The sequence below is a fragment of the Dasypus novemcinctus genome, chromosome 11 (assembly GCF_030445035.2).
Source record: "Dasypus novemcinctus isolate mDasNov1 chromosome 11, mDasNov1.1.hap2, whole genome shotgun sequence".
NCBI classification, from domain to species: Eukaryota; Metazoa; Chordata; class Mammalia; order Cingulata; family Dasypodidae; genus Dasypus; species Dasypus novemcinctus.
In genome coordinates this window covers 100,627,964-100,644,569 of record NC_080683.1, presented here as the reverse complement: position 1 = coordinate 100,644,569, position 16,606 = coordinate 100,627,964, and the positions used below count along the sequence as shown (strand labels likewise).

At 40.0% G+C, this 16,606-nt stretch overlaps 1 protein-coding gene and 1 long non-coding RNA gene across 13 annotated transcripts in view; one reads left to right on the top strand and one right to left on the bottom strand.

Annotated features, from left to right (window-relative positions):
• LOC131280441 (uncharacterized) overlaps nt 1–3,210 on the top strand; it is a 31,199-nt gene extending 27,989 nt beyond the window's left edge. The window contains exon 5 of the long non-coding RNA XR_009188036.2: nt 2,545–3,210. This is a non-coding gene — a long non-coding RNA (uncharacterized lncRNA). The remainder of the gene's footprint in view (nt 1–2,544) is intronic.
• The window catches only part of FABP7 (fatty acid binding protein 7), a 187,413-nt gene that overhangs the window by 24,869 nt on the left and 145,938 nt on the right, over nt 1–16,606 (bottom strand). The window lies entirely within an intron of this gene.

Sequence of the window (16,606 nt, the reverse complement as noted above, 5' to 3'; positions counted from 1 at the left end):
TGGCGCTGACCATCAGCTCTCATCAGCAGCAGGGGCCAGCTTGCCTTCCCCAGGAGGACCTGGGGATTGAACCCAGGGCCTCCCATATGGTAAACAAGAGCCCAATCACCTGAGCCATATCCACCTCCTGGGATGTTATCTTGACAATGTTTTAGGTTTTCATCACATTTTATTTTGATCAGAATTTTTATCAAGGTGTTAAAGTGACCTTTCAGTTTTGAATCAAGCTTACTCCTGAACTTTGTCTAAGTATACTCCTGAAGAGTAATCCAAAATATATGTATTAAATGTCAGTCTGTCTAAACTGCTAAATTAGTGCTTAACTTTATACTTCATACTGCTTAAGTATTCCTAACTGGTTGCTGGTTACTAATAAAAGTGTTTCTAAGAATGAATTTGCATATTACAGGCAACATTTATTCCAGAGGAGATCTTAAAAGTAGTAAAAATCAGAGATGTGAAATGATGGAGAGCTTGGACATAGCCATACCAAAGTGTTACCAGATTTTATCTAGGTTCTTGGCTATGCTGCAGAAATCAATTTCAAGAGCACACTGGGTGACTTAGGCCAGTAATTTATTCAGGTAGGGAGGGGAGAGAAATGGGAGAAAATAACAGAGCAGGGGTCCCAGGTAGAGAGGCAGTGAAAAGGGATAAAGAGGGCTGATTTACAGAATACAATTCCCCATTATAGGTTATAAGTGCCCAAGTTTTACTTGCGTGGCCACATGGCAGAGGAAAAATGGGGAGAGCGGTGCATGGAGGTCAGGAACAGCTCCAGAGGCAAGAGAGAGAGGAGCGGTGCTCAGGCCTGTGCCTGGCTTTTAAACTATTATTCCACCCCTTTACGAATGGCAGGGGGGGAGTTCCAGCTCTTTGCTGTTTTGAATGATTACCCCACCCATCAATTCCCTGTAAGAGCCCAAGCATAAGGTCCTTGGGGAATATCCAGGGCTTCTCCTGGTTTCCAGAAGAAGCCTTTGTTCTGAATAGTAGAATCTTGGGAGTGGGGGTCTTCCAGCAGCCATCCTGGGGGCTATTGATGTCCACGTGGACTCCCTGCCAGGTTCCAGATTCCCCATCTGGATTCCCTGTCTTACTAACCTGCTTCAAAAGAAGTAAGAATTATGAGTCAAATTAATGAGTTTTTTATGTTTCTGTTGGTGTGTCTTAACTCTTTTTGAGTTGTCTGTTCAATCAGTGTGTATTTTCATACCTCTAGATAATAATATATATATATTTTAAAGATTTTATTTATTTCTCTCCCCGTCCCACCCCCCCCCCCCCAGTTGTCTGTTCTCTGTGTCTCTTTGCTGTGTGTTCTTCTTTGTCCACTTCTGTTGTTGTCAGCGGCATGGGAATCTGTGTTTCTTTGTTGTTGTTGTTGTTGTTATTGCATCATCTTGGTGTGTCATCTCTCCGTGTGTGCAGCGCCATTCCTCGGCAGGCTGAACTTTCTTTCATGCTGGGCGGCTCTCCTTACAGGGCGCACTCCTTGCGCATGGGGCTCCCCTACGCGGCGGACACCCCTGCGTGGCCGGGCACTCCTTGCGCGCATCAGCACTGCGCATGGGCCAGCTGCACATGAGTCAAGGAGGCCCGGGGTTTGAACCGCGGACCTCCCGTGTGGTAGATGGACGCCCTAACCACTGGGCCAAGTCCACTTCCCGTAGATAGTAATATTAAATTAACAAATGAAAATTCTTAAAAGAGCTCTATTCAAATGGGCAAAATTAAGTAAGTGCGTATATTGGTAAATGAGTACTGTTGAAGCTCAAGTTGGAGAAGCCAAACGGGATAAAGAGTCACATAAAATCTGAATAAAGAAACTATTTAAAGGAAAGAAACTAAAAAGTTTATCCTGAATTCTCCCATAATCTTTCTGTAGCCTATCCTACCCCCAGGATCTTCCCCCAACCTTGATTGAATTCCAGTAAAACTGGTTTAGGAAACTAAAGGGATGGACTGGGTGTGGAAAGATAGGGGAGGTATGACTTTAGCCTAGAATTCTGTCTATCAGGCCCGGAAATTAAAATGATAGGTACAGAGGGGATATTACAGAATAAACCTTCTTTTGTATAGTCTATCCTATAATTCCCCAATTAAATTTTGATAGTTTTTGAGATGACAGTAATAATCCAATGGCCAAATTTCAGTAAGTAAAGTACTTGAAAGCTATAGAAAGATTTTTCTAAATTATGATTAAACAAATTTAACAATTATATTCTGGAATTCGGCAGTCAATCCGCTTTTAAGGTTATTCACGATTTTAGAATTGTATTAAACAAAAGAGATTTTAGACTCCTGTGAATGAAGGAGAAAAGAATGTCTCTAGCATAAAATATATGGTTCCGATTTTATGTAGCTTGGGTGTAATCTCCCTAAGTTTAGAGGAGACTAATAAATAAATTAGCATTATATGTGTTAATATTTAAGATGATAAAAATTGTAAGTTTTTGGCTAATGAAATTATTACAAACCTTTTTAAAAAATTGTTTTTGCATAAATCAAAGTGACTAGTTTTGCTTTTTTTCTTCTTTGCAGAATAGAATGAGGAATATGAGACTTAACTGGATGTAGAAAGAAGCAAAAGGTTTGTGTAAGTGTATTCATAGGCAGTGCTGACTAAAATGTGACGTTTGTTTAAAGGAATGTGTTTTGTCCTAAAACAGGATGGCTTTAAATATTCTTGCTGTGTCACAAGGTGGGACCTGTGCCCTCTTTAATGTTCAGTGTTGTATGTATATTACTCCTATTATTGTTGCCTTTTGCACTGTTGCTGTGGAATATGGATGTAATGTTTGTCTGATGGTCAATGCAGGGCGCTATGTGAAGGTGGATTGTGGGGCACAGGGCTCCCCTAAGTCTTCAGCATGCAGCTGCCTGCATGACCTAGGCATAAGTTAAAGGTTAACAGTCCTCCCCAGGAGGAAGAGAATGTATAGATGTTATCACAAACTATGGTCTTCCCAAAGCAGTAAACAGCCTTGGTAAACATCCTTCCTAGAAGCCTGGTGAAAACATCACCAGACCGCCTGTGTAAGCTTCAGTCACCCTGCAGGAACTCTGTTCTTATACCCTGTGGAATGTCCTTGTTAGAGACCCCTTGTATCACTCTTAGCTGAACGCTAACTTCATTCATTCTTTGACCAGCCGCTGCCAAAGATCCTCTGCTGTGCCTAAGTCCCAATAAAGCTTATGCCTGACTAAATGCCACATGTGTTCTTTGTTCTTATGACCTCACCAACTCATGCCCTCCAGAAGTTGGGTTGTAACAACAACCTTTGTGAAGGGAATAATTTGGGAACATTTAACCCCAAATTAGGGTTGCTGGATCCATTTTCCAGTGTTATTAAAAGCTAAAGATGTTGTCGACTACTTAATATTATATTGATACATTATCCAATAGCTTGTTAAAATATCTGTGCCATTTTACATTTCTGCCAGCATGCGAATGACAATAATTTACTAATATTAAACTCTTAATTGGTGCAGGCACTGTACTAAGTGTGTTAAGGTCATTATCTCATTTGAATCTTCATCAATAACCTATGGGGCAAGTCTTATTATTATTGCCATCGTATGGTAGGGAAATCTGCTCAAGATTTACCCAAAGGTGGTGACCAGTAATGGTAGAAGAGCAATTCCTCTGAGGTTTGTCTGCTTCCAGAGCTTGTGCTCCTCACTACTGCACCAAATAAATAGCTTGAGCTTTGCTAACTCAGCAGCAAAAAAAAAAAAAAAAATTCTTGTTTTTTTCCACTTAATTATTGGTTTTTCAAATGTTTATAATTTTCCTCCTTTGTGAACTATTTTCTAGTATTGTTCCTTATTATTTCTCACCTTGAATACTAACGCTTTTCTTAGTGTTTTACTTGGGTTCGTTTATATTGTCTACATAATTGTAAATATTTTTTCCCAATTTTTATTTTTCTTCTGTTTTTATCTGAGAGGTTCTTTTTTTAAATAGTAAAATCTACAGGCGTTTTTCAGAACTACAGAATGTTTAAAAGATCATCTAGGGGTGTGTGCGGGGCCCTGTGGAGTGGGTGGGGCCGTGGCGGGGCCGCCCCCAGGCGCTGGCCCGCGGCTCCGAGGAGCGACTTAGCCTGAGTGGTGGCCGCGCTGTTCTACTTGTTGCGCGACTCGGCTTGGGGCACCCATCGCCGGCACAGCTGTTCGGCTGCGGCGCTACTGCGAGATGGCAGCTTGGGACGTCGGCTTCTCTGGAGGGCCCCCAGATCCTTCTTGGTCGAGTCCAGTGCTTCCTGTTCGTCCGCAGTAGTGACGGCGGCGATGGCCGCTCAGGTCCAGGACTGTCACCTCCACAGCTGGGGCTGCATGCCTGGTCCGGTTCAGCCCTTCCGCCTGCCGGCCACTCAGCCCTGCAGTCACTCCGTTAGGCCACTGTTCTGCACCTAATATGTGCTTCTTAAATAAGACCTAGCAGCAGTTCTAATGACAACTATAATTTTAAAGTAATGATGAGCACAAGAAATATTTTGAGATGTTTGCACCAACTATAGCGCTTCATTAAAAAAAATTTTTTTTTTGGTCGCAGGGTCAAATACAACAGTTTGTTACCTACATTTCATAATTGAAGAAATGCTATATTCAGTTAGGTTAGTGAAAATAAAGTCGTCATTTTTTCCCATCAAAAAAAATATATATATATCACCTAGGCCAATTCTTTTATGTAATATATAAGAAGAATCAAAGTCACACACTCAGCTAATTGCTGATCTCTGAATATAACCTGGGCATTGGCAGGTTAAAAATGTAATACTATATTAGCATCACAATACCAAATTATCACTGGAAGTTCCAAACTTATCTGCTTTATTGTGATCATTATTTTTGAATTATATTATTTTATGCTCTTTTGTGAGAAAAGTTACTTAGAATTACAATGTGTAATTATATTAACCAATTAGCATAAAAAGACCTAGATGGATGCATATACACATACATAAAGGAACTGTCTTAATGATGTAAAATATGCAGAAATTAGGTATATATAAATAATTGTCTTTTTTTCACTTTTACCTAGGTCCAGAAAAACATATAAATAGAACCAGAGTAAAACCTGAGAATGATTTCCTTGGCTATTTCTGCCCCTTCCTATATTGGAACCAATCTTGAATTTAATCCAGAATGGTAACCAATGGTTGAGCATTTTATTTCCTTTGCCAATAGTCTTGCTAAGAACTTCTGATATTTTACTTTTTTCTATAATAAAAGAAAGTAACAAAGTAATGTCAATGTAAGTAGGAGTAAACATTTGACAAAATGAATTCCAAGGAGGAAATGCAAACATTTGCCAAAGGTAAAAGATGATTTCTTTTTGTTTGTTTTATGCTATGTCTTTCCAAATTATTTACAATCTAGGATTTATCCTATCCCATAAGAGTGCATGTGACTTTGAAAGTTCCCTTGTAAAAAACTTTCAGTCGGGGAGGGGCAAATGACATCAGATTAAGTGCACCCATATCTTCTCTCTTACAAAAAACAGCAGAGTGGGGGCAAAACTCTGCCTGAGTGAGCTGTTTTGGGAACCCACAAAGTGGGAGGCTTCAGAGCATCCATCTGGAGAGAGCGGCAATAAAACTGTGAGTTCCTGGTGCTTGAGGCTGGAGCTGTGGGAGGACTAAGCTCCACCCTCAGGGCAGGAAGCCACGGGGGTCCCCAACTCTTTCCAGGCACCCAGCTGAAGGACGCTACTCCGAGAGTGGGATGGTTTTGGTGAAGCGTGGAGAGGTGTCTCCCCAGTGCGGGTGTGATTGCCTGGAACCCTCTTTTTTTTAGCTTTGAGAAGCCTACCAGGGGCTCAAGGAGAAACCAGAAAGGGGAGAGGTGAATCTGCCGAGGCAGCCTGATTTCCCTAACCACCCTGGGGTAGGGAAGACTGTCTGGGAGAAGGTGGAGTCAGGCAATTAACTAGGCCTGTGCAACTCCCCTAAGGGAAGGGGACAGAAGGAAGTGATTAATAAGCTTCCAAGAGCATATTTAGGGTTCCTTGTGCTGAGTGGGTGCTCCCAAAGAAGCTGAGAGTCAGCTTTTTCTGTGGTGAGTTAAATCTCCAGGGTCCAATTTGAATTTCAAAAGGGAACTCACACAGGCTATTGCCCGTCCTGCTGCCCTTGGAGAGAAAGTAGTTAGAATGAAAAAGGAGAACAGATTCCTCGTCAGTTTTTTCAATTGTGAAGTCAGTCCTGCCTGAGGAAAAGGTACTCAATAGCTTTCTGAAGAGGTCATCAATCCAACAAGAAAGTTTAGCTCAATGGAAGAGTTTCTGTCTTGAATACACAAGGTCTCTCCTTTGATTCCCTGGTCCTCTTAGAATAGTGACCCACTGAGATATTAAACATCTAGTCAATCCTTTAGGACAGGGAAAACACAGACATTCTTGTATTAGCTTCCCTGGGTTCTCTTATTTTTCTTAAAAAAAAAAAAAAGTTACATTTGTTTTATGATTTAACTTAGTTTACTTGCTAAAATCCACTTCAAAATCTGCAGCGAGGGAAACAGATGTAGCTCAACCAATTGGGCTCCCATCTACCATTCGGGAGGGTCAGGGTTCGATGCCCAGGGCCTCCTGGTGAGGGCAAGCTGGCCCATGTGGCAAGCTGGCCCACGCGGAATGCCAGCCCACATGGGAATGTGGCCCCGCACAGGAGTGCTGCCCTGCATGGGAATGCAAGGCAGGCGAAAGCCACCCCGTGCGGGAGTGCTGGCCAAGGCAGGGAGCTGGTGCGGCAAGATGATGCAACAAGAGACACAGAGGAGAGAAAATAAGATGTAGAAGAACAGGGAGCTGAGGTGCTACAAGAGAATAATCGCCTCTCTCCCACTACGTAAGTTCCCAGGATCAGTTCCCGGAGCAGCCTAATGAGAATACAAGCAGACACAGAAGAACACATAGCGAATGGACACAGAGAGCAGACAACATGGGGAACGGGAGGAGAAATAACTAAATCTTAAAAAAAAAAAAAAATCTGCACTGAGAAAGCTGCAGGGTAATTGACTGATGAACACCAGCAGCTTGAGAAGCTCTACAGGGGCTTAAGATGGAAGGCTGTTTTTCCTTAGTGTTTGGTTGACTCCTTGCCTGTGGGTTTGTCTGGTTTTTTTGTTTGTTTGTTTGTTTTCTTGTCTTTTTTCCCTCGGTATCCCCACCCCCTTTTTTTAAGTTTATTTTTTAATTCAGTGATGCTGGCTTTTTTCTCATTTGCTGTGTTTCCTCTTCCTTGATGTCCTCTTTTCTGTGTGTACTGATTTGGGCTACTAACACTATCTCTTTTCCTTCCTAAGTCTTTCTATCTTCCACTTTCTGTTGTTGCTGTTGCATTCCAACTCTCTTGGTTTAGCACAAACTTTTATTGGCTTTTTATTTCTAACTTTTCTGTTTTCTATCTTTTACTAACTCTTTTGCTTTCTGTCCTTTTTCTCTTTCCCTCTCTCCCCATCACTCTGGCCTTTTAATTCCTACTATATACTTCCCCATAGTCAGTTTCCCCTTTCATTGTAGGTACTACACTTTATTTTCCCTATAACTTTACGCTGCTTACATGAGTTAAATATTCATTTTCCTAGGTCTTATACGGTTCTTCTGCTAACTTTTACTATCAATATTATGACAATCCTTTTTCTTTTCTTACCCCTTTTGCTTTCCATGGTCCTACTCTTTTTCTTTCAAGGGAACAACAAGGAAATAGAATAAGAAGAACAAAGTGTCAAAATGAAAACTTAACACACACACAAAAACAGCAACTAAATAAAACCCTAGAATAGAGGGAGAGGCTAATCAACTGAACAAACCCATCAAGATAAAACAATTACCAGACAACAACAAAAAATTACAAACAATACCAAGAAACAGGAAGACATGGCCCCATCCAATGAACAAACTAAAAACCAGGAAAAGAAGCAAAACTAATCAAAGATGTCCAAACAATATCATGGATCAACTTAATGAAGTGAAGGAGGAGATTAAGGATATTAAGAAAACACTGGGAGAGCATACTGGAGAAATTGTAAACATACACGAAAAGATAATGGATATGATAGTGATGAATGGCACAATCCATGTAATCAAAAATACACTCTCAGCAAATAACAGCAGATTTGAACAGGCAGAGGAAAGAATTAGTGATGTGGAAGACAGTATATCTGAAATCAAATAGAAAGGAGAACTGCTACATAAAAGGATAGAAAACTCCAGCAGGGACTTAGGGATTTCACTGACAACACAAAACACACAGATATACGCTATAAGCATTGAAGGAGGAGAAGAGAAGGGAAAAGGGACAGAAGGGCTGTTGGAGAAAATAATGGCTGAAAACTTCCCAAACCTATTGAGGAAGATGGATGTATGTGTACAAGAAGTGCAGTGCACCCCAAAGAGTATAAATCCCAACAGGCCTACTCCAAGATATATACCTGTCAAATTATCCAATGCTCAAGACAAAGAGAAAATACTGAAGACAGCAAGAGAAAAAATAACCATCACATACAAAAGAAGCTCAATAAGATTAAGTGCTGATTTCTCATCTGAAACCATGGAGACAAGAAGATAGTGGTATGACATAGTCAAGGTACTGAAAGAAAAAAATTTCCAGCCAAGAATTCTCTATCCAGCAAAGCTGGCATTCAAAAATGATGGAGTCAAAATATTCATGGATAAACATAAACTAAGAGAGTATGCCAATAAGAAACCTGTCCTTCAAGAAATACTAAAGGGAGTTCTGCAGGTTGAAAGGAAAAAAGAGGATAAAGAGAGTTGGAGGATATTGAAAGAACAACTAAAAAGACAAAAAGAGAAATAAAAACAACAGATGACATACATAAACCCAAAGAAAATATGGCTAATGTAAGTAATTCCTTGAGAGTAATAACACTGAATGTTAATGGATTAAACTCACCAATCAAGAGACATAGATTGGCAAAATGGATAAAGAAATATGACCCATCTATATGTTGTCTACAAGAAACTCGTCTTCGACCCAGGCATTCAAGGAGGTTGAAAGTGAATGGCTGGAAAACAATCTTACAACCAAACAATAACCATAAAAGGGGAGGAGTAGCTATACTAATATTGGACAAAATAGACTTTAAATGCAAAACAATTGTGAAAGACAAAGACAGACACAATATATTAGTAAAAGAGGTCATCTTTAAAGAACAAAGAACAATCACAAACATTCATGCACCTAACCAGGCCACCTCAAAATACATGAGGCAGACACTGGAAAAACTAAGTGGAGAAATAGATGCCTGTATAATTATAGTGGGGGAACTTTAATACACCATTATCATCATTAGACAGAACATCTCAACAGAAAATCAATAAAGAAACAAAGACTTTGAATAATATATTAGAGGATCTGGACCTAATAGACATATACAGAACATTATACCCAAATACAGCAGGATATACATTTTTCTCAAGTACACATGGGTCATTCTCCAAGATAGACCACATGCTAGGCCACAGAGAAAGTCTCAATGAACTCAGAAAGATTAAAATCATACAAAGTAATTTCTTTGATCACAATGGAATGAAGTTGGAAATTACAAAGGACCTGAGAACTAGATTAGGCACAAAGATATGGAAGTTAATCAACACACTCTTAGACAAACACTGGATCAATGAGGAAATCTCTAAATCATAACTATATTGAAACTAAAGAAAATGACAACACAACATAACAAAATTTATGAGATGCAGAAAAAAGCTGTACTGAGTGGGAAATTCTTTTTTTTTTTTAAAGATTTATTCTTTATTTCTTTCCCTTTCCATGCCTTCCCCGCCCCCCTCCCCCCCCCAGTTGTCTGCTCTCTCTCCATTCACTGTGTTCTTCTGTGTCCACTTGTATTCTTGTCAGCAGCACCTGGAATCTGTGCCTCTTTTTGTTGTGTCATCTTGCTTCGTCAGCTGTGTGTGCGGCGCCACTCCTGGGCAGGCTGCACTTTTTTCATGCTGGGTGGCTCTCCTTACAGGGCACACTCCTTGCGCATGGGGCTCCCCTACATGGGGGACACCCCTGCATGGCACAGCACTCCTTGCATGCATCAGCACTGCACATGGGCCAGCTCAACACATGGGTCAGGAGGCCCTGGGTTTGAACCCTGGACCTCCCATGTAGTAGGTGGATGTTCTATCCATTGAGCCAAATCTGCTTCTCCTGAGTAGGAAATTCATAGCCATAAATTCATATATCAAAAAAGAAAAAAAGAGCTAGAATGAAGACCTAACTGCACATATGAAGGGATTAGTTAAAAAAAATAACAAACTAACCCTAAAGGAAGTAGAAAGAAATAACAAAGATCAGATTAGAACTAAATGAAATAGAAAATGAGAAAGCACTAGAGAAAATAAAACAAAGAGCTGGTTCTTTGAGAAGATCAATAAAAATTGACAAACCCTTAGCTAGACTAACAAAGAAAGAGAGACGATGCTAATACACAAAATAAGAAATGAGAAAGGAGATATCATCACTGACCCCACAGAAATAAACAGTATCATAAGAGGATACTTGGAAAACTATACGCCAACAAGAAGGACAATTTAGAGGAAATGGAAAAATTCCTAGAAACACATAAGCAGACTACACTGATGAAAGAAGAAATTAATGAACTCAACAGACTAATCACAAGATATAATCAGTCATAAAAAACCTCCCTACTAAGAAGAGTCCAGGACCAGATGGCTTCACAGGTGAAGTCTACCAAATATTCTAATACACATCTTGCTTAAACTCTTCCAAAAAATTGAACTTGAAGGAACATTGCCTAACTCATTCTATGATGTCAATGTTACCTTAATACCAAAGCCAAACCAAGACACCACAAGAAAGGAAAATTACAGACCAATCTTTCTAATGAACCTGGATGCTAAAATCCTCAACAAAACACTAATCGTATTCAACAACACATCAAATGAATTATACACTATGAACAAGTGGGTTTCATCCCTGGTATGCAAGGATAGTTCAGCATAAGAAAATCAATCAATGTAAGGCACCACATAAACAGATCAAAAGAAAAAAAAATCACATGATCATATCCATAGATGCAGAAAAATCATTTGACAAAATACAGCACACTTTCCTGATAAAAACACTGCAAAAGATAGGAATAGAAGGAAACTTTCTGAACATGATAAAGAGTATATATGAAAAACTCACAGCTAACATTATATACAATGTTGAAATCCTAAGATCTTTCCCTCTAAGATGGGGAACAAGATAAGGATGCCCACTATCACCCCTCCTATTTAAATTGTGTTTGACGTACTTGCTCAAGCACTGAGGCAAGAAAAAGATATAATGGCTTCATGAATTTCACACCCAAAGCATGAGCAGTGAAAGAAAAAATAGATAAATGGAACCTCCTCAAAATTAAAGCCTTTTGCACCTCAAAAGAGTTTATCAAGAAAGTGAAAAGACAGCCTACCCAATGGGAAAAAATATTCGGTAACCATATATCTGATAGGAGTCTAATATACAGCATATATAAAGAAATTCTATATCTTGAAAATAAAGACAAGCAATCCATTTAAAAAATGGGCAAGAGATTTGAACACACATTTCTCCAAAGAAGAAATACAAATGGCAAAAAAGCACATGAAAAGATGCTCAACATCACTACAATGAGATACCATCTTACGCCAATTAGGTTAGCAGCTATTAAAAAAAACAGAGAACTATAACTGTTGGAAAGGATGTCGAGGAAAGGGAACCCTCATCCACAGCTGGTGGGAATGTAGAATGATCCAGCCATTGTGGAGGACAGTTTGGCTGTTCCTCAAAAAACTAGCTATAGATGTGCCATATGATCTAGCAATTCCACTGCTGGGTATGTATCCAGAAGAACTGAAAACAAGGACATGAACCAATATATGCACATCAGTGTTCATAGTGGCATTGTTCACCATGGCCAAAAGTTGAAACCAGCATAAATGCCCATCAATAGATGAATAGATAAACAAAATGTGGCATATACATACAATGGAGTACTACTCGGCTGTAAGAAGGAATACAGTACTAACACACAGGAAAATATGGATGAATCTTGAGGACCTTACGTTGAGTGAAACAAGCAAGGCATTGAAGAACAAATACTACATGACATCTCTGATATGAATTAAGCAAATTGAGCCATCTCAGAGAGCTAGAGTCTGGAAGATAGGCTTACAGGAAGTAGGGGTGGAGAGGAAGTTTGTGAGTCAACGCCTACATGGGTGAAGTCTATGATAAGGTGGAGGTAAGTTATTGTGCTGTGAAGGGATGTGACAGGGGTAGAGGGATACTATTGGTTTGAGCTGTGCAGGCTTGATGAGGGCTAGGGTTGGGAGGATGGGTTGGATGGTCCATGAAATTAGGGGGAGGATTAGGGGGAACAGGTGAACATGGGGGATTGGCAGGTACCTGGTTGAAACTATAATGTTGAGAAAACTCTTTAGACAGTAAAATAAGGGTTACTGGTTTTGGGTGTTTGATGGGGGGCATTTGACACAGGGTGCACTGAGGCAGGCTTCTAGGGAGTATGTGAGTGCTCATCATGTTATAGTGTGTTATATCAGTGGGTGGAGACCCATATAGTGAGTGGGAAAGTGAGTTATGCCCCCATCCTGAAGAGGCCTGATGTTCTCAAACAGAGGGGAGGGTGTCTCTCAGGAGTATGGGTGGCTCCCAATGGGGGAGGACATACTAGTATGTCAAGTTCTCAGCACTGACGCAAGTATCTATGAATCTTGTCCTTCAAGCAATGAAGCTTGTTTGTCACTGTGGGCCCCGAGGGGAGTGGGAGAGAGGAATAGAATAGATGGAAGAAGGGGTAATTGAGGAGCAATGGAAGTGTTCTGCATGATGGTGCAATGATGGATACAAGGTATGTTAAATTTCACCAAAAATTTATAAAAGTATATGGTCTAAAATGTAAACCATACTGTAAACTACTGACCATAGTTGGTAGCTATGTTTCAATATTTGTACATCAGTTGTAGTAAATGTAACATCCACATGTAAAAAGATCATTGGTGGGGAAGGGGGAAAATGGGGTGGATGTTGGGCATATGGGAATCCCCTATATTCTGTATGTGACTTTACTGTGACCTAAAAGTTCTTTGAAGACATAATGAAAAAAAAAAAAAGAGGTAAGGCACTGAGGAAGAAATGGAAGAGATTGCCTTGGTACTGTACATACCGGACAAAACCTATTACAGTGATGAAAGTCAAAATGTGAAAAAAATTTTTGTATAATATTCTTCATTTTTTTAATACCCCAATTTTTTTCACTTTAGTTTTTCTAAATTATTATGTATTTTATTTCTAATATTTAAACCTATCATTACTAGTTCATTTTCCTATTAACTGAATTTGGTAATAGATTTCATTTTTGAAGTTTTGGATCACAGCAGGGTTCAACTATGGGAGGGGAAGAAGAGTGGTATGAGGTGTCATTAATGAAGGATGCCTGGGAGGGAGTTCGCCTGGGCATGCCTATAGGACATATAGATATGTTTGGATGTTTATTTGGTATTGACACAGTGGGTAGAGATTCACTTGACAACTGAGGGAGTGCTCTGTTCCCATCCTAGGGAGCTTCTGTCACATTCCCCAATGGAACAGAAACAATCCCCAAAGTGCAAGGGCCACCAGTGAAGGAGGATGATCCAATAATGGGCCCTTGATACTGATGACTATGCTTATGAGCCTATTGTGCTTGAAATTCCAACTTAGCATAGTGTTGCAGGGTGCCTAAGAGCTACCTCCTGAGAGCCTCCATGTTGCTCAAATGTGGCCACTCCATGTTGCTCAAATGTGACCACTCTAAGCCAAACTCAGAATGTAAATACATTACCTTCCCCCCAGCATGGGGCATGAGTCTCAGGGATGAGCCTCCCTGGTGCTGAAGGATTACTCCCAAGCACCAGCTGGTGATGCAACTAGAAAAAGACCTTGAATAAAAGAGGAAATGGTAAAGACAAATGAGTTTATATGGCTAAGAGACTTCAAAATGAGTCAGTTCATCAGAGGGGTCACACTTACACACATCTCAGCAGGATCTCAGAGACAGCCAAAGTAGATATAACCCTAGGTGGTGGTGCTCCTGACGGCTATGGAGACACCCAGGTCCTACAGTCATGGCAGATGGCTCCTGAGTTTGGTGCCTTGCCAGTGGGCCTAGTGTGGAATTTGTGCTCAGATGAGACTTCTCTACACATGCCTCTTCTGTCCCTTTTATTGAACCTGTGGTTGGCACTGAGGTTGGTGTCTGCCCAGAAGACTTGAATCTCTGGGCTGTCCATGTGCCAGCTGGGCCCTGAGCCTCAGTGGTGTTGCAGCACCTACTCTGCAGTTCGTTGGACTTACCCAGGTCAGCTAACAGGGTAGTGAGGATGGACAACCACCAAACCAAGGAACTGAGAGAGTCTACAGCTGTGGGCATGAGGATCGCATTGACCAGCCATGTGGGATCAAGGCCCCCTCTCAACTGAAAGGTGGAGTGGGTATCACCATTCCAGGGTCCTTGGGAGGGAGGAATAAAAAATGGATTAGAGAGGACTTACTGATATTCTGCTATAGAATTAGTGTGACTCTAGCAATGGAAGAAATTATATCATTGATATGGAGACAGTGACCACAGGAGTTGCTGAAGGCAGGGAGAGGGAAAAGGAGTGTGATATGGGGGCATTTTCGGGACTTGGAGTTGTCCTGAGTGATATTGCAGGGACATATGCAGGACATAATCCTCTGAATGGGCTGGGAGAGAGTGTAAACTGTAATGTAAACTATAAGCCATGCTGTGTAGCAGTACTCCTGAATGTATTCATCAAATGCAATGAATGTACCACATTCATGAAAGAAGTTGTTGATGTGGGAAAAGTGGGGGTATGGGGAGTAGGGTATATCGGAACTTCTTATATTTTTTAATGTAACATTTTGTGTGATCTATGTATCTTAAAAATAAAAATTAAAAATTAAAAAAATAATTTAAAAAGGGACTTGTCAAAGAACAAAACAAAACAAAACCTCTCAGTGTTAATGTGAAGAGAAAAAAGGAGAGTGTAACCAATTTATATGTCCAACCAACACTAACAATTCTCACTCTCTGAACTCTTCTATTTTTGTTTAGGAAAGAGATGGTGTGAGTCATTATGGAAAACAACCCCTCTTGTCCTGTTGCCTTCTGCCCCCTCCCGCATTCCTCCAAACACACACACAGACATGCACACACACACACACACACACACACATGCTTATCAACTGAGAATTCAGGTCAAGAAATTCAAGAGGGAGAAATTTGTAGAGATGGGTTTATTTATAATAATGCACTGTTAAAATTTTCGGTAAAATAAAATACCTTATAAGGAAAGAAATTTAATTGGGAGCAGTAAAGCATTTCTTCATGCTTTTTGTACTTCATAACTCTTTGATTAAAAGGGAAAGTGATAATAGGATCTTCAGGGACTGCACACTAATGGAAGATAAAGAACTGCTTTGTAATGTGAAATCTTTTTGTTTCTAAGTGACCTTAAGTGTACCAGGCTCTTAACAGCAGAAAATTTGGCAAACTGTAAAGATTACTCTACATTGCCAAGTGGGCTTTGAGCTGCTTTGCTAATTTACTTCTTCCATGGTTTGTAACTTGGTGTTACACATAATAATGTACCATGCTAGATGAATCTAATTTAAAAAAAAAATCTCACCCTGCCTGTTTTTAAAAATGAACAATTCTCTTAATCCCTCAGAATTATTTGTCAACCACTTTTACCTTTAGAACAGAAACATAATAGAAAATATGGTGTTAACAACTAATATACCTGAAGCTTAACTAATATTCCTGAAATGTTTGTTTTCCATTTGATATTCATAGGGCCAAAAGGCACTAAATTCAATGAGTCCTTCAACAATTATTTGGTAGAGACAGAACCATGCTTAAATTTCCTAGGTAACCATTAGGCAAAAAAATCTGCCTAATTCTACATTTTTCCTTCCCATTTTCTGTTTATCTAGAACTGGTTTATTTTTATTTTTCAATATTTATTCTTTCTCACATTTTCCTCTATATATTATCTTAAGAATATCTTCTCCTCTTGCTTTCCTCTTGCTTCCTTCTCTTCTATTAATTATCTACTTTTCCCTTAGGAAAGAGATCAAAATACGTGTCTTTAATGTCTGCCTTGTCAAGCAGCATCTGGTTACGTTTTGTTCCTTTTCAAGAAAAATCAACAGTAGACCCTTCCTGCATGTGAAAGTTCTGCTCATTTATGCTTCCAGGCCTGGTCATATTGCAGCTTGTTAAAATGCAGAAGGCAGGGACAGAGTCAGCAACAGTTTGGAATCTGATTTCCATATTGCCTGCTTTCTCTGAGGGTTGAGGGGATTTGAAATGATACTCATTAGACAACATCAGAAACAAAGAGAAAGCGCAAAGAAGAAACTATTGAGCCAGGGAGAGAGTGCATTAAAGAAGAGGTGACTAGTAAGGGTAAGGTACATATGCAAGAAACACGTCAGGTGTTCTGGAAGGGGAATATGTGAAAGCTTAGCAGTGACTTGGGTGGTTTGAGGTTTCTCATAGCATCCAGAGCTGGTTTACT